General features: G+C 32.0%; 1 protein-coding gene across 4 annotated transcripts in view; it reads right to left on the reverse strand.

The window, feature by feature from the left end:
- Window positions 1-17,336, reverse strand: part of FRMPD4 (FERM and PDZ domain containing 4) — a 725,245-nt gene that overhangs the window by 479,611 nt on the left and 228,298 nt on the right. The gene's annotated exons all lie outside the window — the stretch shown is intronic.

The following is a 17,336-nucleotide window of genomic DNA, read 5'->3' on the forward strand; positions in this document are numbered from 1 at the left end:
ATGATATATGACATAATACAATATGATGATATGATAGAATATGATACAATGATGTATGATATGATATAATATAATATGATACAATTAATAACAGGATAGGATAAAATGTATGATGAGGTATGTGATATGATAATAAGAAATGACACAATATTATATAATATGATGTGATAACAATATGAAAATATGATGTGATATAAAATACAATATAATGTAATATACAATATGACATGGTGTGATATAATGATATGATATATGATATAATGCAATATAACATGACACAATATAATGACAGGGTAGGATAGGATATATGATAATGTATGATATGAAATGATGATATAAGAAGATATGACATGATAGGATATTGCTATTTCAAAGAAGCCAGTGATATCCTGATATAATATCTTGCATGGAGCATCATGTTCTTTTTAAAATTCTAATTGGCCCATACATCGAGTGAAATGCTACACTTGGCAAAAAATGTTTTTCATTATGAGGACAGAAAATGATAATTAGAAAATAGTTATAAAACAAAATAGCCACTTAAACTATTATTTTCATTAAATAGCTTTTTATAATGATCAGGCATCTTCATTGTTTGCTCTGCCAAGCAATAATTGACCTTACTATCCTTTTTAACTGGAGCATATAAATCACAGTTATAGATTCAGTTATTTTGCACTATAATTAATCACAAATGGTTAAAAAAAATCAGGACATCTATTAGGAAATAAAACAACAGGTAAAAAGCTTAAAGAATTTAAATAATTAAAATACCTTCATAATAGATGTTCTTCTCTTTCTTGACTAAATACTGCAACCTCTTTTAAGTATACAAGCCATAAACTATTAGCTATGTCCCTAAGAACTGAATATTTTATTGAACAACGGATCTGACTCTTTTTCTGTCTAGCTATACATGCCTTTGTTTCCCTTGAGTTTTTATTAGAGAATTCTAAATGGTGTAATGTGTCTGGACCATAAAAGGAATTAAATTATTTTATAATTTAATAATCTATAGACATTTGACTAAGGCATGAATAGAGAAAATATGATTCTTAATGTTTACATATAAAAAAGAGGACCTCATTTTAATGTTAATTATTTGCCATAAAGTATGTTGTCTTGATCATGTTTCATTTTTCATTCCTGGACTTTGCAAATTTCTCTTAAGTTAATCTTACTAACTCCAGTCTCACATTATAAATCATTAAAAATCTTTCAAAATTAGAATGGCCTACCCTGGAAAGTACTGATTTCATCCACACTAGAAGTTCCTAGGCAAGAGATTACATTACATGTCTGGTAAATTATAGAGAGGATTCTTGTTCAAGTATATTGAACTTGATGACTCCTGAGGTCCTTTCCAACTTTGAAAATTTTATGATTCCACACACTGCTGTTATATTCATCTTCTTAAAGTAATTTCAATGTCCTTACTGAAGTACCTACAATGGTTCTCTATTGCCTATTCCATCAAGACTAAACTATTCCTATAGCTTTCAAGGCACTATATGAGCCATACCCATAATTTCTATTGAACATTACCAAATACACACACTCTACTTTTGTAGGAGAGTTCTCTTCAAGGTTCAATGCACCCAACAAACTCAATTCTACATCCTTGCCCTAATTCATGTTGTCACTCCATTAAAAGTCTTTCCTTATAGATCTCCAGTCCCTACATCAAGGCTAATTTCCCATTTCTTTCAAATAACTGTTCCTAGCATACTAGCTAACACCTATCTCTCCTTTCTGATTGATTCTATACTTCACAATAAGCACCCAGTTCTCCTTTTTTCTCTGATTTTCTGTTATGTTCTACTGCATTTGATTATATTAATATATGCAATTAAGCTTTGATTGAATGCTTACTCTGTAAGTACCATGCACTATACAGAGTGCTGAGAATATAAAGACAAAAATAATCCCTAGTTCTTCTTCCAGACTACTTTCCCTGTCTCTTCAAATGCTAAAGCCTTCTCTCTAATTACATGGTGTTTTTTTTTTTCATTTATTATAAGTTGCTGACTATTTCATGCTATTTCCTTCCCTGGAAGAAGTGTATAGTTCAATTGGGTCCTGTGATCTCTCCCTCCTCAATATTTCCTAGAGCAATTTATCCCTAATCTTTTAAATTGCTTTCATCACATTCTTGTTTTTGTTTAAGTCATATCCTCTCACTCAGATAGGAGGGTCCTTGCTCAAGGGGTACTACTTTCTCTGGTTTCTCTGGTACCTACAATTTGTTGTTGTCACTCACTCGTGATGTCATGGACCATATTAATACTGTTCATAGGGTTTTCTTGGCAAAGATACTACAGGATTTGTTATTTCCTTCTCTACTGGATTGAGGAAAACAGAGGTCAAATGACTTGAGCAGGGTCATACAGCTGATAAGTATCTGAGATCATATTTGAACTTCCTGACTCCAGTCCCAGCACCTTAACTATTACACCACCTATTTTGCTCAATATTATAACAGTAATTACAATATTGACAAGCAAACAGCATGCAATTAATAAACAGTCATTGAATTGAATTGTTCAGTAGACAATAAGTTTATATTCTACTTTGTAGGAAAAACTAAAAATAAAATAATAACTAGAGAAAAAAATATATATATATGTATATATTAACATAATATATAAGGACAGATAGGTGGCATAATATCAGGATTCAAATATGCTCTTAGACACTTATAACTGTGTGGCCCTGGATAAGTCACTTAACCCTATTTCCCACAGTTTCCTCATCTATGAAATGAGGTAGAGAAGGAAATGGCAACCCATTCTAATATCTTGGCCAAGAAAACTCCAAATGGGGTCTTGAAGATTTGGACACAATTATATAACAAATATAATCATATGAATTAATCAATAAATTCTGTGATCTTGCTGCTCTTTCATGTCATCTACCTCTCATTTCAGTGCATTTGCAAAGTCTGTACCCCTTGCATGGAATGCTCTGCTTACCTTTTAGAATCACTAGGTTTCTTCAGGACTCAATTGTTAGGTGGGTAATTATATAGTTATTTTCTAATCTTATAACACCTAGGACTGGGCTAGGCAAATAAAAAGTTGGCCAATAGTTGTAGATTGATTAAGAGGAAAAATTTTAAATTTAACTTCATAAAAGTAAAATTTTCTTTTTAAAATATCTTTTTAAGATAGTTTTCAACACTCACCCTTACCAAACCCTGTTTTCCAAATTTTCACCTCTCCTTCCCCTCTTTCTCTGCCCCTAGACAACAATCATAAAATATAGGTTAAACATGTGCAATTCTTCTAAATATATTTTCACCTTTATCATGCTGCACAAGAAAAATCATATCAAAGGGAGAAAAAGGAAAAAGGAAAAAAAGTGAGCAACAAACAACAACAAAGGCAAAAATACTATGTTTTGTGATTCACATTCAGTTCCCATAGTCCTCTCTCTGTATGCAGATGGCTCTCTCCATCACAAGTCTATTGGAATTGATCTGAATCACCTCATTGTGGAAAAGAACCAAGACCATCAGAATTGAACATCATACAATCTTCTTCTTGTTATGTATAATATTCTCTTGGTTCTACTCACTTTACTTAGCATCAGTTCATATTAATCTTTCCAAGCTTTTCTGAAATCAGCCTGCTTATCATTTTTTATAGAACAATACTATTCCATTACATTCATATACCATAAAAAAGTAAAATTTTCTCTGGTAAATTATGAAATGTTGAAGTCAGTTCAATGAACCCACTAATTACAATAGTTTCTTGTAAAGAGATTACAAAAATTGTAATTATCCTGGGGGGGGGGACGGTTTGAAAAGTAGTACTGTATCACTGTAATCTCTCTGAGATCCCTTAAATTTGCTCCATCTTAGTTTCCTCATTTATAAAAAGAAGATAATACTTAGTTCACAAGGCTATTGTAAGAGTCAAAATGCTAATCATATAGGATTTAACTTTGAAGAACAGAAAGCTCTAAACAAATAAGAGAATTTTACTAAAAGTATTATACTTTTAATGAATGTCTATCCTATTTCTATAGCAACTTAGATATAGATATTGATAAAGATAGGGATAGAGATAGGAGTAGGGATTAGGAAAGAGACTGGATGTGTGATTTCATTGGTATAGAGAAATCCTAACAAGCAAATTCCTCTGCCAATTTAGACTGACACCTCCGTAATTGAAAATTTTATAGACTTGTCTAGGGTATGATGTAGATAAGTAAGCAGAACTCTGGGTTGTTGCTATTTGTCCTTTATTCTTGAAGAAGACCATGACCTCGGGAAGGTGATGTCTTGACATGCAAGTAAAATGAATTTGAGTGAGGGATAACTATGTATATAACAGGAGCAGAACTCAGATTTTCCTTCTAAAATCAGCTTTATTCACTATACCAAGCTGGCTCTAGCGATTTATCTAGCATAGTAAAAAAAAAAAAAAAAAAAAAAAAAAAAGAGTAAAAACACACTCTCTGTGTGTTTTAGGCAGATTATTTCATCTCTTTTCTCCTCAGATGATAGGGAATCATTGAGGTTATTAATAGAATGTAGCCCACTTTTGTTTTTAAACATTGTCTAGTGAAATACAAAGTCAGTCTGGAGCTGTGATATGTGTTCAAATCCTGACTGATATTTAACAGTGTTATGTATGATTGAGACCCAACTACTTGTTTTATTCCAGTATACAATTGGTCTAGAAGTTCTTGCCTTCCCTATTTTATAAGGCTAGTGTGGCACAAGTTCTTTCTTTTTTTTTCCCTTTGATAATAATTTTTTAATTTTGTTTTTTATTAATTTTTATAATTATAACGTTTTCTTTGACAGTACATATGCATAGGTAAATTTTTTTTACATTATCCCTTGTACTCCCTTCTGTTCTGAGTTTTTCCCCTCCTTCCCTCCACCCCCTGGCATAAGCTCTTTCAATACAAATGTGATTATTTAAATAAAGCACCCAGAGTAGAGGTTTTTAAATTAGTTTTTAAACTTTAACTAATTAACTTACAAAGTTTCTTGAGGTCTATGAATTGAAATGGGAAAAATGTGTATATCTTTATTTTCAATAACTTCTAACTGAAACTGAGCATTTTCTTTAAATATACCTGTAGGTAACAAATATTCTGAGAAAGAGACCATTAGTTTCAACAAATGAGGAGGTTAAGGGGCTTATTTGTTCAAGATTAAATATGCAATATTAAAAAAAAATTGAACCCTGATTCTCAGAACTTAAAGCCAGAGCTCTTTCTACTGCACCAAATTTTCTTAAGACAAAGAAAGAATACTTTCTTTTGTATATTAAAAAAAAAACTTTTAGAATTGCATATGTTTAAGTTATATTAGATCACTTGCTGTCTAGGGTAGGGAGAGATCAGAGAGTAAGAAAAATTTGGAATGCAAGGTTTTGCAAGAGTAAATGATGAAAACTATCTTTCCATATATTTTGAAAAATTAAAAAAAAAGAGAAATGGGCTGGAAATGAGAAAAATGCAACAACCCCCCCCACCAAAAATAGAACCAAAAACCAAAAACTTTTGACCACAAAAAGCTATTACAATGGCAGGGAAGACCAAAACACAAACTTAGATGAAGACAATATGAAAACAGGTACAATATGAAAACAAGAGTCAAAATAAAATGCTATTTAGACCCAAATTTAACAAGAATTACTGGAACAATAAAAGAGATAAGAGTAGTAGAGAAAAAAATGAAAAAGAGATAAGAGTAATGAAAGAAATAATGAAAAGAGAATTAATGGCTTGGTAAAAGAGACACAAAAAATACTGAAGAAAATAACACCTTAAAAAACAGAATTGGCCAAATGAGGCAAAAAAGTTAAAAAATACACTGAAATAAAATTATTTCTTATAATTAGAATTAGGCAAGTTGAGAGCCAAGCTGGCAGAATAAAGCCAGAAAGCTGCTCAAGCACTCCCAGTTTCACTTGAAAACCATATGAAACCATGCCTTTGAACAGAATTTGATGGAATGAAACCACTTTCCAGATCAGGATAGAGTGGAAAAACTTCAAGAAAGGTCAGTATCACTGAGGTGAAACAGTGTCCAACCTAACTCAGAGAGACTCTGGGAAAGTCAGTGAGAGGGTCTTAATCACAGCAAATCAGCAAGTAAGACCCTCAGTTCTGATTCAGCAAGGGAGCAAATTAGTGGAGCAGCTTCTAGTCCCAGCTCAGAAAGCAAACTTTGGAAACCAGACTATTTTCTGAAAAGAACTTAAAAGCTACTTCCTGCAATCACAAAGAGCCTATGTATTCAAAGCCAAGGCTCAGAGCTACATAGGAAGCTTGAGACAGTGCCCTCTTTACCTCAGAAGCAGAACTCAACCATAAAAGTAAAAAAAAAAGAGAAAATTCCAAAAGAAAATGAAGGAAAATGAGCAAGAAACAGAAAAGAACCTTGACCATAGAAAGTTATTATGATGACAGGGCAGACCAAAACTCCAATTCAGAAGAGGACAAAATGTTCACAGATAAAATCATAGTTTTGTGAATTGGTCTCAAACTCAAAAATAGCTCTTTGAAAATTCTAAATAGGCAAATAAGAGGGGTAAAAGGAAAAAAAAAGAGTAAGTAAGTGAGAAGTATGCATTAGAGAGTTAAAAGTTAGGAAAAGAAGGGGAAAAAATGTCTGAAGAAAACAACTCCTTAAAAAGTATAATTAGCCAAATAGAAAAAGAAATATAAAAACTAACTGAAGAAAATCACACATTAAAAACTAGAACAGGGCAAATGGAAGCTAATGACTATGTGAAACAGCAAGAATCAGGCAAACAAACTAAAACAAATGAAAAAATGGAAGAAAATGTGAAATACCTCATTGGAAAAACAGCTGACCTGGAAAAGAGATCCAGTGAAGACAATATTTTCTAAAGACAAATAGACAGGAAATCTATATTAGTAAGGATCTCCACCTTCCCCTCTTAGAATCAGACAGATCTAACCATAAAATAAACAAGAAAGAAACTAGGGAGATTAGTGTAATCCTTATGATAGATCTCTGGAGAAAACTGAATAGGGACAGAATAGGACCTTGTTCTCAGCAGTATCTGGCTTCTACACAAAAATTGACCATGAGGTTAGGAAATAAAAACCTCAAAACCAAATGCAAAAAAGATAGAAATAGTAAATGCTTCCTTTTCAGACCACAATGCAACAAAAATTATATTCAATAAAGGGTCAGGGGAAAGTAGACTAAAACCAATTCAAAATTAAATAATCTAATTCTAAAAAATAAAAATCCTAAAAAATAAAACAACAAATGTCAGAACAATCCATAATTTCATCCAAAAAACTGACAGTAATGAAGCAACATACCAAAACCTATAAGATGCACACCAAAGCAGTTTTTAGGGGAAATTTTATATCTCTAAATGGCTATCTGCATAAAATAGAGAAAGACAAGATCAATGAATTGGGCACACAACTAAAAGAACTAGAAAAGAAAACAAATTAAAATCTCCAATTAAATACAAATGAGAAAATCTGAAACTCAAAGGAGAGATTAATAAAATTAAAACTAAGAAAATTATTGAACTAATAAATAAAGCTAAGAGTTGGTTTTGTTAAAAACCCAACAAAATATATAAACCTTTGGTTAATTTGATCAGAAAAAAATAAAACAAAAACAAAAAAATGAAAAGATTTAACTTATACCCAGTGACAAAGAAATTAAAGAAATAATTAGAGCTGACAATGTAAATGAAATGGATGAATATTTAAAAAATTTAAGTTGCCCAGAGTAACAGAAGAGGAAAAAATACTTAGATAGTCCCACTTTAGAAAAAGAAATTGAACAACCTATTAATGAACTCTGTAACAAAACGTCTCCAGGATCAGATGGATTCACAAACGAATTCTACCAAATATTTAAAGAACAATTAATTCCAATATTGTGTAAACTATTTGGAAAACAGGTAAAGAAGGAGTATTACCAAATCCCTTCTATGGCACAAATATGGTACTGATACCTAAACCAGGAAGAGCCAAAAAAAAAAAAAAAAAGAAAATTACTTTCTCTTTAGGTAGAAAACTCCCCAATGAATATTGATGCAGAAATTTTAAATAAAATATTAGCAAATAGATTACAGCAACTTATCATTAATATAATACACTATTACCAAGTGGGATTTATACCAGGAATGCAGGCTGGTTCAATATCAGGAAAATTATTACCATAATCAAGCATATCAATAACAAGCCAACATAAATTATATGATACTTTCAACAGATGCAGAAAAAAGCTTTTGACAAATTACAGCACACATTTCTATTAAAAACAATAGAGAGTATAGTGTTAAAGAGAGCTTTCCTTAAATTAATAAACAGTACCTATGCAAAACCAACAGCAAGCATTATTTATAATGTAAAGAAACTGAAAACATTCCCAATAAGATCAGAGGTGAAATAAGAATACCCGTTATTCAACATTGTATTAGAAATCTTGGCTCTAGCAGTAAGAAAGGAAAATAAATTAAAGGAATTAGAGAAGGCAATGATGAAATAAAACTATCACCCTTTGCAGATGATATGATGATATAAGAGAATCCTAGAAAATCATCCAAAAACCTAATGGAAATAATTCACAGCTTTATAAAGTTTTGCAGTATATTATAAACCCCCATAAATCATCAGCATTTCTACATCTTACTAACAAAGCCCATTAACAAGAAAAAGAGAAATTCCATTTAAAATTACTGTAGATAAAATAAAATACTTGGGGATCTACTTGCCAGGACAAACCCAAGAACTACATAAATACACTTATAAAACACTTCTCATGCCAACAAAATCAGATCTAAACAATTGAGAAAATATCAATTGTTCACAAATAGGCTGAGCTAATATAATAAAAATTACAATTATGCCTAAATTGATCTATCTTTTCAGTGCCATACCAATCAAATTATTTTATAGAACTAGAAAAAATAATGACAAAACTTATCTGGAAGAACAAAGGTCAAGAATATCAAGTGAATTAATGAAAAAAAAATACAAAGAATGGTGGCATAGCAGTACCAAACCTTAAATTATATTATAAAGCAGCAGTAATCAAATCATTTGCTACAGTATAAAAAATAGAGTGTAGATCAGTGAAATAGATTAGATACACATAACACAATAATCTACGCCTATAGTATCTAGTGTTTGCTAAACCCCCAAATTCTAACTTCTGCCAAAAAAACCCCCAAAAAGCTCATTTGACAAATTGCAGAGGAAAGTTGACAATAGAATAAATTTAAAAGGTTTTGCACAAACAAAACCCAAAAGAAACAAGATTAAAAGGAAAGTACAAAGCTGGGAAAAAATCTTTACAGCCAATATTTCTGATAAAGGTTTCATTTCTAAAATATACAAAGAACTGTGTCAAATATATAAGAATACAAGTCATTCATCAATTGATAAATGGACAAAGGATGTGAACAGACAATTTTCAGATGATGAAATTAAAGTCATCTATCATTATGTGAAAAAATGCTCTAAATCACTATTGATTAGGAAAATGCAAATTAAAACATCTCTGAGGTACCACCTCAAATTTCTCAGATAGGCTAAGATGCCAGGAAAAGATAATGATAAATATTGGAGGAAGTGTGGGAAAACTGGGACACTAATGTATTGTTGGTGGAGTTATGAAATGATCCAACTATTATGCAGAGCAATTTGGAACTCTGACTAAAACGCTAGAAAACTGATCATACCCTTCAACCCAGTAGTGTCATTTTTAGGTCTCAAGGAATCCCAAGGAAATCATAAAGGAAGAAAAAGGACCATATAGTGCAAAAATATTTGTAGTAGTTATTTTTGTGGTAGCAAAAAATTGGAAAATGAGTAGATGCCCATCAATTGGGAAATGGTTGCCCAAGTTATGCTACATGATGGTAATGGAATATTATTGTACTGTAAAAAATGATGAACAAGCTGAGTTTAGAAAAAGTCCTGGAAAGATTTGCACAAACTGATGCTGAGCAGAATAATCAGGACCAGGAATACATTGTATACAATAACCATAAGAATGTGTGATGACCAACTATGAAAGACTTGATTCTTCTCTGTGTTTCAGTGATCCAAAGCAACCCCAATAGACCTTGGACAGAAAATTTTATCTGCATCCAGAAAAAGAACTAAGGAGACAATGTAAATCAACACATGTTAGTTTCACTTCTTTTTTCTGTTTTTTTTTTTCTTTTATCTCTCCCAAGGTTTTTCCCTTTTGTTCTGATTTTTCTCTCCCTATGTGATTCACAAAACAATATATATTTAAAATAAATAAATTTACTATGAAAAAAAAAAGAATTGGATAAGTAAAAGCTAATGATCTCAGGAGACAGTAAGAAACAATAAAACAAAATGAATGAAAAAATAGAATATGAACTATCTCATTGGGGGAAACTGTTGAAAATATGTATGTTGAGAAATATTTTAAGAATTAAAAATATATCAAAGAAATTTTATTTCAATAAATTGTAAAGAAAAAAAAACTTTAAAAAATGAAATGTTAGAGACTTTCCTTTGTATTTCAAGTCAAATGAGAGAATAATAAGTGCAACTATTTCAGAAGGTAGTGGTTTAATTAGAATAATATTATTATAGGATTTCAGGGCTGGAGATAAAAAAGTGATCTTTTTGTAGATAAGTTCTAGGGAAATAAAGAAGGTGCCCAAGATATTCATAAGATTAACATTTATTTTAGAAAAGTTCCTTTTTCTTTTTAGAGATGAGAGTTTAAATGTTTTGTAAATGGCTTAAAAAAGAATTACTGATTTTTAGTAGTAAAAAGCAGACTTTATTTTGGAGACAGGTGTCTGAGGTATTATTTTGCAGATGAAGAAGGGGAGGGCATTTTCCAAGACTAGTAATTCAAAGTTTCTGAATATGTGTTAAGACATATACTTAATATATAAATTAAGATAGGTGTCTCCAGGATCTAAGTTGGATGATGTTATGAGCCCAAGAAAATTTAACAAGTTTTAGTTATAGTTAAAAAAAATGTGTGTATTGGAAATGTTCTTCTGACTCTCAGTAAAAAGAAAAAAAAAGGAGAGGGGATCTTTTTTACATCATTTTAGTGTAAATGATTCTTAACAAAGTTCAAAAAAATCTATCCACAGACACTTTGGGGGTCTGTAGATACCAGGTTAAAACCCTCTACTCTGAGCCCTATATTTAAATGATTCACATTTATATTGAAAGAGCTTGCTCTGCACCAATCCAAAAATAGAATAAAGGTTCAATCAAGTCACTGAATGAATGAATGAATGACTATTAACTGCAAGGTTTTATTAATAAGCTGTGATCTATATTTATTTAAGTATGATTTACAAAAAAACTGTGAGGCTTCATCATATTGATTACATCAAGTCCTAGGATATTTCAGAGCCTCCAAAATGAGATCATAATCATTCAAAAGAATTTTCCCTAGCTAGTTACATCAGAAAAAATGAAGCTAATGAAGACTGGCTTTTATTTAGAAATATTACATATAGTATTATGCATGTGTAGTGGACAACTTGTAAAGCTTATTCACTAGAATATGCAATATGTAAATATGTGACTGTGAATATGAGAATGTATGTATGTGCATGTGAGACAGACAGACTGAGAGACAGAGTATCTTAAACACACTGCAAAATGGTAGATGAGTTTGGCTAAAAACCAAATAGGAGTGGGGGGTAGGGGGGTTGAATTAATTTGGGAAATTTGGGAAATTTTTTTAATAATCCTGAATTATTAAGTAAAGGATCATTTAAAATATGAATATTCTTCTGGTGTTCTAATATTACTGTGAATCATAGAAAACTGCAGTATCTGAAAACTGAAGTTCAGGATTAAGCAAAGGGCATTCAAGCATCATTGTATGGTGGCTATGAGTAGGCTAAAACACATTACAAGTGAGGAATTCCTAACAACATATTGTGCAAAACATGATGAAAAAAATGTACATTCAACAAAAAAAGATGGGTTGGTACATGTCAAAATTAAGATTCTGGCCATGTCATGAGAACTTTAGGAACACATTCCTGTCCATTTGATATGTCCTAGGTAGAAAACTTGAGGGAAGACATGGAGAAGAGTGACAAGCATGGAAAAACATGAGCTTCTGAACTACATCACCATTGAGAGTGGCTATGTCAATAAAATCACTGTTGCACAGGAGTATAGCCTCATGCAAAATAAGCATTTAAAATGAGAGCAGAGAAGTCGTGATTTTTTTCTTAAAATTGATTTGCTTATACAGGTTTCCTGGAAAGAGAACTCAACCATTGAAATAGTGAGCTGGCAACAAGGTGATTTACAATGTCAAGGCAGGCTACATCATTGGGTGCTCAATCTAGGAACCAGGAAGTTTTAAAAACTATATTTCAAAATAATGGATTTTCTTTGTAATCTTATATATTTTATGTATTTAAAATGTTCTTGTAAGAAGTTGTCCAGAGATTCTGCCAGACTGCCAAAAGGGTTCATGAGTCCTCACCAAAGAATAAGAACCTTATAAATGATATAAATCCAAATAATAAATAAATAATTTCAGAGTTGGAAATTTTCACATTTACATGCAAATTGAATAACTCTATTGATTTTGATTAACACACACAAACATTTTTTATTCAGTACTAGATCTTTCATTGAGGTTTGAAAATAGAGCATCAAATGCCAAATAGAGCTTGTGCTCAAACTACTCTCTGGCGTAAAATAGTTCCTAATAATCCCATGGAAACATTTTAAGAATTGCAATGCATTTTACTACTTAAGATATAAAACCTTATGCATTTTATTTTTAGATGATGGCAAATAAATGCAATGTTTTTGAAAGAGATCTTTCAGAGTAAAAAATGGTAAATACCTAAGGATTAGTGCTTAATATCACACTTTACACCCTCTTAGAACAAGAGCAATGGTAAATTGACTAATTATCTACAATATGAGCCCCAGCTGCTCCTGAATGTTGACATTCCAACTGATTTTCTGTCAATCAAATATTAAATGAGACTTAAAGAGGATAAAAGAACCCACACTAGAGATTTACAGGGTTTGTTTTTTTTTTTTTCCCTTCATGACCATATGAATGCATTTTTTCTATTGTAAATTCTCTGGAATAGCTAAAGTACATTTTTCACCTCCTCATGTTAATTAAATTCCACCCAATTGTAGAGGCCAGTTATTGTGGTTATGGGAAGTTCAAAGGTCCAATTCTCCCATGGGTCAATTGATATCACAAGGTCACTCAGTGCCCTGTCCACCAACAATAATTAAAATCTTCAGTGACAAAATATAAAACTTAGCTTATTAACCAGTCGTGATCTCCTTTGGGGCTTTTTTTGGACAAAGATACTGCAGTGATTTGCCATTTCCTTCTCCAGCTCATTTTATGGATGAGGAAACTGTGGTGAACAAGGGTAAGTGACTTGCCCAGGGTCATGCAGCTAGTAAGTGTCTGAGGCCAGATTTGAACTTAAGAAGATGAGTCTTCCTGACTCCAAGTCTAGCACTTTTTTCACTTCATCTAGCTGTCCCAAACACTTAATACTCTCAGGGAATTTTCTATGACTATAAATTATAGGCCTGTTACTATCACCATTAGTAGAGATTTCATACAACAGAGGTTCATAAAACTTATAAAAACTCAAATCCTGACATGTGTATAGTTATATATACATGCATGCACATATGTACATACCATATGTATATGCAATACACAAATATACATTATGTATATGTGTTGTGATGGTGGTAATTTCAATCCTGCGCAACTCTTTGGGACCCCATTTGGAATATATTAGAGTGGCCAATATATTAGAGTGGTTTGCCATTTTCTTCTCTGGCTTATTTTTATAGATGAGGAAATGGAGGCAAATAGGGTTAAATAACTGGTCCAGGACCACAAACTAATAAATGTCTCTATGTGTATATATGTGCATACATATGCATACCAATCCAACAAGACAGCATGACATAGTAGATTGTGTTATCCTTGAAGTCAGTAATAAATCAATGAATGACTGTATATGTGCAAACTATGCTCAAGCACTATTCAAAGCAATGGAGATACTAATAGAAAAAGTAAACAGTCCCTACTTTTTAAAGATTTGTAATAAGTAGACACATTCTGGTTGGAAGAGATGGCAATGGAGATAGTAAGAATAATGTTGCAAGATGGAAACTAATTCCTGGAGTATACATAGAATAGTGGTAAAGCACATATAAGACCCAGTAGACTACAGAATGTAGTGAGTCTCTAACCAGGTTGGGTAGGAGAATATAACATGTAATGTTCTTTTTGATTTGGTTTTCTTGGGGTGTCTAGGGCAGCCTTCCTTTCAGTCAGAGTAATCACCACAGGAGTCGCCAGGGTTAGCTTTATGATCTCCTTCCTGGGGCTGAGCAGCTTTCTGGAGAGCTTTTCAGACAGGCCTTGGTCTCAGTGGAGAAATGCAGGAAGAGAACCTGCCACCAGGAGCCCGACTGAAGATGGAAGCGAATCTCCTCTCCTTGGTTCTGAGAGCTTAAGCTCCTGCCTCCAGTTCTCTTGTCTTTTCTGCCTCTGTCTCTCTGAATCTAACTGAGGCTCCTAGCTTATACGCTCTACATTGAGAATAAACCAATCATTATATCACTAGGAAACCATTATTTGTTTTAAGATTAAATCAGTCATACTGAACTTAGAGTACTATTAATCACCATGCTAAACTAGATAACCATTGTCTCATCAATTCCATTTAATACCTTGTAAGCATCCTTGCTTCAAGTTCAGAGTTCTGGCCCATAACAAGAAAGAAAGTACCTATTGACAAGAAAGTAGGGGATAGGAAAGGTTTTTTTGTCCTTTTGTCCTCAATGTGTGCTCTTCTCCTAGGGTGCTATTTGATAGAATTGTGGTTGGATTAGTGGGGAAGATAGAAATAGCAAGATCTGGGGTAAAATTCCAAATCTAAAACATATTAAGTGGGAGTTCTTGGTAATATTATTCAAACCATTTAACTTACCAGAACCCTTAGCTGTTATCTAAGATTATAAATTGCAGAGAAAGTACAAATATGGAAGGGAAATGAAATCTAAATTCTCTAGAAATAAGATCATAGATTCATTGCCATCTTAACCTATGTGCATATATAATTTCATGCTTATAAAGAAGTTCCACTATAATACATAAAGTAAATGTCTTTTCTATTTGTAATTACTAGCATAATCTCCATTTAAGTAACTCAATATAATTTCAACTAAATTTTCTTGGCTTCTACTATTTATATTTTTTTCATTGAGTGAAAAAAAATGTTCAATGATAGCAGCCTTAGGTAGATAGCCAAAGTAGGTTTTAAATGTGACTACCTTCAATGGGAGAAGCAATGAATCAGACTACCTTCAATGGGAGAAGCAATGAATCATACCTGCTTGCAAAATTCCTACTACATAATTGCTTGTCCATAATAATCTATGAAAATTATCCCATTTCTGGAGTTTGCACATATGGTACATAAAGTATGTCACTTTTTTATGATTCATAGACTTCTATGCTATCCAACATCAATCTATTTTTGAAGCAAACAGATGTTTATTTCTAAATAAGGTAGAAAAGAGAATTCTCTAAAAACTATGGTATATGCATTACTTTTCAAAAAAAAAAGAAAGAAAGAAAGAAAGAAAACATTTGTAGTTGGGAAGAGAATGTTAATAGCCTCAAACCCCGAGGAAAACAGCAGTCTTAAGTGTTGACAAGTTACAAGTATTTAAAATGACTAGCTGGGCTTCTATTCTATAGAAAATGAGAAGATAAATCAGGATTATATTTTCACTGACCATATGTTGCTTCTAGAATTCAAAGGCACCTTGTCTGAAATTAGAGATATACAAATAATAAGCCCTTTTCAAGGAGGAGGAATTTTCACATTGAGCTTTTAGCTCTGGAAAATTAAAACAAAACAAAACAAAAAAACCCCAAACTATCAAATTTCAACTAGTATGGAAATTCTATTTTTAAAAAAATAAATAAACAAAAATAAAAAATAAAATCAAAATGCTGGGGAAATTATTTTTTCTAGGGTTATTAATTGATCCATGAATCAGAGACTATAAATTTTAACCCAAGTTCTGATAAATACTGATTTGATGAATTTATCTAAAAAATTAAGAATAATACTGACTTCTGGATTAACTAGTGATCTAAAAAATAGTGAACTTTCATAAGGTTTTTTTTTGTTGTTGTTGTTGTTTATTTTGGTGAAGCAATTGGGGTTAAGTGATTTGCCTAAATTCACACAGCTAGTAAGTGTTAAGTATCTGAGGTCACATTTGAACTCAGGTCCTTCTGAATCCTGGGCTGGTGGTCTTGTCTACTGTACCATCTAGCTGCCCCTTTAATTCTTAACAATGTTTATAAATCCCACTATCTCTAAAATTAACCGGTCATCTCTCTCCTGACAAATACAGTCCTCATATCATTTGACATTGTTGATCATCTAGTTCTCTTAGATGTTTTCTCTTCTTTTTTTTTTTTTTTTTTTTTTTTTTTTTACAAGTGGAAACAAAATCTTTATTAAAATGTATCGTCAAGCAAAAAATTTTCCATTTAGTTATATAGAAGGTGGTTACCATGTCTAGGATAATGCTGAAACTGTAATGACAAACCAGAGAATTACAATTCCCAATTTTGTCACTGTACAAACTTCCAATTCTGTTCACTTCACTCTGCTCTGCAGAGTTCATACAAACATTCCCAGGTTTCTGAAATTTCTCTGAAATCATCCCTTCCAGAGCATAGGTGAGAAAACTTGTATAATTTCTTTATTTTCCAAATTATATATATATATATATAAATCCTTCAAATTTCCATTCTTTGCCACCTCAAAAAGGACTACTATTTTTGTATATCCTTGTTTTGTTTAGAACTAATCCTTATTTCCCCCTTCCTTTTTCCTCCTGTTTCACTGTTGAGTAAAATGAAATACATATGCCCAATGTGTATTTTTTTCCTTACCCTTCCCTTTGGAGGGCATTCTTTTCCCTTTCCCATTCTTCAAGATCATCCAGATTTAATAGAAGCACTTCCAGGCCTTGGGAAAAACTAGACTTGAGAATGAACAAGTAAGAATCCTTGTTCATGGTTGCTTGTTTTTCTTTCTTTTCTAGCATGCAGCTGTCACTTTGATCAGGATCTTTGTCATTCAAGGTTCATTTTCCCTCTGAATAATTACTCTATTTTACTAAAGTGTATACATATCCAAGTTCTCTGCTCCTTTATAGCAATGGCTACTACATCACATGTAATCCTGTTTGTGGATACTTGATTTCTTTCTGGTGGCTTTCATTATTTGACTTTGACAAATTTTGGCTAT

The sequence above is a fragment of the Sminthopsis crassicaudata genome, chromosome 3, assembly GCF_048593235.1.
Source record: "Sminthopsis crassicaudata isolate SCR6 chromosome 3, ASM4859323v1, whole genome shotgun sequence".
Lineage (NCBI taxonomy): Eukaryota > Metazoa > Chordata > Mammalia > Dasyuromorphia > Dasyuridae > Sminthopsis > Sminthopsis crassicaudata.